The following is a 6,051-nucleotide window of genomic DNA, read 5'->3' on the forward strand; positions in this document are numbered from 1 at the left end:
ATTTTAGGATGTAGAATTAAAATGGAATGAAATTAAATTAATTTCATACAAGTTTAGTTTTTAATGATACATTCCATTTTACAGGATCAGTTACCCATGAGCTTGTTAACATATTTAGGGTATGTCCAGAAGTTGCAGTTTGGATTTAAATAAGCAGATACTTAATGATTGGATCATTATTGCAGTGATTAAAATATTTCAGCTGGCAACAATTCTTTTTACCCTAACTGATACAGTGTGTAGCTTCTCATTTCTTAAAACAACATCTCGGAAGACGTATACCAAGGTTGTGGAAAGGAGAATGCTGAAATCACTGGAATTGGGTTAAGAAATGTCCAACGCATTATTAAAAACTGGAAGAATAGTTGTGAACTGTCAGCTTCACGGAAGAAATTTGTGATCGGAGATCACTAAAATGCTTGAAGTCACATTGTAAAAAATAGACAGTAGAACTCACGGCTATGTTTAATAGTGAAAGTAAGAGCATTTCCAAATGCGCAATCTTACGAGAACTTAGAGGATTGGGACTAAACAGCTGTGTGGCCACAAGAAAGCATTTATTAGTGAGGCTAGTTAGAAAAAACTGCTACAGTTTGCTAGGGAGCATAAATATTGGAATGTGGAGCAATGGAAAAAGATCATGTGGTCTGATGAGTACAGATTTACCCTATTCCAAATACGGATGCACCGATACCACTTTTTCTCTTTTTTTTTGCATAATCAGTTTAGAATATCTTTACATTATTGTGTGGAACTAATTGGGTGTGCCCTTTAATATGTAAAGAAACAAAAACCTCTAACTACACATTATTTCAATATTAATGTATAGCTTACTAAGAAACTTTATTAAGCTATTGCACGTCTTTAAGTAGCTTTGAATAAATTGTACGAGTCATATGAACCAATTTAATGGTGTTTTAATGGTTCAATGGTTTAAAGTGTTCGACTCTCCTGTCATCAATACAAGATCACGGTCAAAAATGAATGCATCTCTGGACGGAAATAAATGTTGTGACATTGCATAAGGTTGTCTAAACAATGCCACGATGAATGCACGCTGTAATATTACTAATATTAAAAATATTAGAGTATGCAACTTTTTTTTTTGGCCTGGCAGTTTATAAGAATATATTAATAATCATTTAATAATCAAATGTTTTAAATGTCCTATATATCAAAGTTTATTTAATTTATATATAGTTCATTATATTTAATAAATTGAGTTTTATTTGATGGATCATTATGGAATAATATTCTCTCAGAATGCTCTAATTTACCCCGAAGTCTACAAATGGAGCCAAACAACAGAATTCAGGGTTGCAAGATGGAACCTTAAACAGTTTTTTCAATAACAGTCTTCCTGTCATTCCAATTCTAATTCCGATTCAACATCCTGTGGGGCGTGGCCAATTTTATTCAAATTCCAACTCAAAAGGAAAACCATTCTTAAATTCAGAATTTTGCCCAATCAAGGATTCCAAAAATCAAAAAGATGGGATAAAGTGAAATTAGTAGAAATTAATCCAATAGTAGTAAAAATGTATACAATTTAGCTGCTTAATCACATATTGACAAAAGGGACTGTTTTACAATGTGCGTTTCAAAGACTTGACTGACCTCAGCAAATAGTTTATGCTTTGCTAATGTGATCTTTATAATTGCTGTTTGCCTGTTTTGGGTCCAATAGCACAATTGTCCATCCTTATATAGGTTTTAAGGCTGAAATTTGTAATTTCTGCACCTCTATAGCGTCACCTAATGGAATTACAAAAATAATCACTGTAACAGATTCCAACAAACACCCCTATTTTTCATTGGTTGTTGAAACAGATTGTCCCACCCCAAACTCACACCATTTGTTGAGCCTGAGCTGCTGTGTCAAACTGAAAATGCTACTCAAACGAACAGTGGAATTGTTTATTAATGCCACCAAGCCACAGAGTTATACTTTGAGGTGTAATCCACCTAAAATTGTTTACATATTAAGCTGGGATACTATTTTTTACCTGTTTGCCATTAGTGAAATGACTGTGAACGCATGCTCATGGCCTAGAGATGTGTTCTGGGTTTTATTATTATTTTTATATACAGTAAATGAGCCATATTCTCTATTGCAAGATTTTTTGATGCTAGGGATTTCGTCTTTACATTTGTTTTGCAAGAAGTGCACTTGCCTTTGGTAGTACAGAGCATCCTAAGTACTGGTTAGCTAAGCCATTCTCAATATGCCAAAGCCTTATTTTAATATTATACTGATTTGCATTCTGTTACAAACATGAATATGTTGTTTGTCAGTTTGTCAAATTAGCGTTATTGATTATTCCAGATTGCTGTGTTCATTTGTCAGGGTTGCGAACTTCTCACCTTCCAGCTAAAATCACCTTTTTGAAACTAATGTACCTTATTAAAATCACTTGAAAGGGTTATTTTAAGCTTAAAACACTTTAGGAGCTATAAATGCAACAAAAAAACGTTACATACAACAATCAAATCAACTAAAAATGCACATCTAGAGCGCCTGCTGTGACATTCTCACCCTTTTCACCTCTTTTGAGTTTGCATCCCTGCATTTGTAACCCATTTTACTTCCATGTACTACTTCCAAGTGAAGCAGTATATTTAACAAGTAAAAATGTAAGGTGTAATTTTATCTATTGGGAATTTTCAATACTTGAAAAGTAGGCATTACCAGAATGAAGCCAGGTGATTGAAAAAGAGGGTTATGTCAAATGCAAAGGATTGACATATCAAGTTATTGTATTTTGATAAAAGATTAAGATTTCTTTTTTTAAATGCACCATTTTACCATGTACACGTGTAAGGAAGAGGGTCAATTCTTATTTCATGTTGACTTTAAAACATGTTTTAGTCTGCTCTTTGTCCAATGCTGTTTGCTATGTTCACCTGGCATTGATTGCAACTATGGGACATCAATGTAATGTTTTGTTAAGCTAAAACAAAGAAATTGCACTGTAAAACCTGTTGTTTGATTCTTCATTTAGATTCTGTTTTCTGCTATTAAATTTGAAGACAACATTGATCATCAGCTTACATGAACGATAAAATATGCATCAAATGCCATGCAAAATGACAATTCCCAAAGTTTACAGTTTTATTACTAGTTAATTTATTTGGGAAATACAAAAAACTTAAAATGTAATTACTGTCCAAACTTGTCCAAACACAATTGAAATACTGTATATTAATACTTTTCTATTAAGGAGAAGCAGAACATTACTATCATGACCAGAATACTAGCATTGTTTGGCACACTACTTTTTTTGTTGGTTTGCTTTTTTGTTAACATGTCAAAGGTGGATTCTTTTAGAAAGTACAGTAATAGATATTTCCACAACTAGCTATGCTTTTAATTTTAAAGTAGAGTCCTGCACTGCAAGGGGAAGAAATTTACATAAACAGAAAAAATATTGATTTACAGTCTGCTTTGGTTAAATTGTTTACAAATAGATCTGAAATAAATGTATTTACAGGGTTGTGCAAATGTTAGCAAACAGGCAGACTTGATCGGTGTAACGCTTGTGTGGAAGGAGAAGGCGGCAGACGGGAGGTGTGGATCCAATCGCGGCTTTATTAATGAACAAATAATAACTGTACAAACACGGGAAAAATAAAAGGTCCACAATGGGAAAAGGAAACTAAAACATGGGGAGACCTCGAGCGAACAAGATACAGGAGAAGCAAACATGAACAAACATCAACATTCAAACAACGATCGACAAGGACTGAACAAAGAACCAGGGTTTAAATACAAGAGGAACAAACAAGGGAATGAGGGACACCTGGGGGAAACAATCAGGGAAGGAGAAGCAATCAGGGGAACACCAATCATAAAAAGAAACTACAGAGGACTACAAAGACCAAACAGGAACTAAACTAAATTTCAAAATGACAGCACAAAACAAAAGACAACAGTGAACATGACAGAATAAAAGAAACTACAAAAGGACTACAAAAACCAAAACAGGAACTAAACTAAACTTCAAAATAACAGTACAAAACCAAAAGACAACAGTGAACGTGACAGAATCCCCCCCTCAAAAGGACCGGATTCCAGACGGTCCTAAGAAACAAGAAAATAGAAAAAATAAACAAATTTAAAGGGGGAAAACAGACAGACAAAAGGGGCACAAGGGGCACAGGGACAGTCCAAGGAGGCACAAGGGGCAATTAGGCAGTCCATAGGGGCATAATGGGCAATTAGGCAGTCCACGGGGGCACAAAGGGCGGGCAGGCAGACCAGGGAGGCCGAAAAGGCGGGCAGGCAGTCTATGGGGGTGTGAGGTGGGGCCAGGGTCAGGTGGCCTGGGGGGCATTTATCGGGTAGGGACAGGTTTAGGAGGACAGGGAGGTGGCCACAAGGTAAGGACCAGTTTAGGGGGCCTGGGAGGAGGAGTGGCCACTGGGGAAGTTGGCAGAGCCAAGGAGGACTTCTGAGGCGGAGCAGTCGAAGACTTGGGTGGCGGCGCCGTGGAAGGCGTAGGCGGTGAAGGCACGGAAGGCGGAGCTGAGGGAGCCACTGGAGGCGGAGCCGAGGGAGGCTCAGGAGGTGGAGCCAAGGGAGGTTCAGGAGGCGGAGCCGGGAGAGGCTCGGGAGACTCCGGAGGCGGGCTGATTAGCCCGTTTGGGGGCCTGCCGTGAAGACTCATGGCCCGCACCACCCTACGTGTCATACCTAACTTTTTAGGGTTGGCTAATCAAATTAATTACATGAGATTCCTATTAATTCATTGAATTAAATGCACATAATTACATAATTCAATATATTCCCCCAAATAAAGACAATAAAATATAAATAATACATAATAATTTAAATAACACATAGTATACAGTATATTAAGATATTTAGACTGAAATATATTGTTTTATTTTTGCAGATGAGTAAAGCAATGATTAGACAATAATATTCTCATATGATTGAACATAAGCATACAGTTGACCGCATTCCAGTTTGCTATTGAGTTTGACGTGTTATGTTTCCATTTTGCCATTTTGCTATTGAGTATGACGTGTTGTTATGTTTCGTCTGCTCTATTTTGTCATTTTCTCTGTTTAATAACATGTCAGATGGACACTTTTGGTGCCTCTAAATGGGTTTCGGCATAAATTAAGTACATTTTGTAACACATTGGGCTCTATTTTCGTGAGTGCGCAAAGCGCAGTGCTATGCACTATGACTGTGTACAACGTCTTTTCCCAATTTTTGTCTGAGTGCTTATTCTAAGTGCAATTTTAGTGCCAGCGCAAAGTGCAAGTGGGTTTGGGTGGGAGTGTTTGCGCTACTGTGGGTGTACTGTATGTAAATGAAGTGGCGCAAAGCGTAATTTGCTATTTTCCTGAGAAATTGGTCATTGCGCTAAGATGTTTATATTTACAATTGTATTTGTGATTTAATTTATATTGATATTTTTCCTCCCATTTAGTTGGACAGTCTAAGATCTTTGGATTTGGTATAATTTTTTTGACCACTTTGTTGAATATATTTTTGTTTTGTTTGAAGTGTAATTTGAATTTAGGAATATATTTTCTTAGGAATATATGTATCATGTTTCAATAAATTAATGCATTTTTAAAATATCGAAATCGACCTGTAGAAGTGAAGCGCATTCCAATACAATCACTGTTAATTTGTGTGTCAGTAGACGAAAATTATTAATAATATTACATTTTCTTTAATTTAACAGAGCATACATCCAAACTCTGATTAGAGTCACATTTAATATGTGTTTAAAAGGAGCTGTCATAGAAATATGCGTGGTAAATCCATATTTTGTGTTTTTTATTCACTGCATAAAGTCAGTTTTCTTGAGGGAATGGACTATATAATAGGATGCAGATTCTGGAATAACTGGAGAAGAACCTCAGAATTAAATTTTACTTGCCTTTTTGCGTGTTGTGTGCAATTTTGCCAAACCTCTATATTGCCCATTGGGTTTACATGCATGTTTGTTTACATAAAGTTGAATGTCACCAACATTTTAGTATGTTGCTGTGATTCTGTCCTCTCGTCTGCTCTCAGTGTTGTAGCCCCGC

This window comes from Xyrauchen texanus, chromosome 2, assembly GCF_025860055.1.
Source record: "Xyrauchen texanus isolate HMW12.3.18 chromosome 2, RBS_HiC_50CHRs, whole genome shotgun sequence".
Lineage (NCBI taxonomy): Eukaryota > Metazoa > Chordata > Actinopteri > Cypriniformes > Catostomidae > Xyrauchen > Xyrauchen texanus.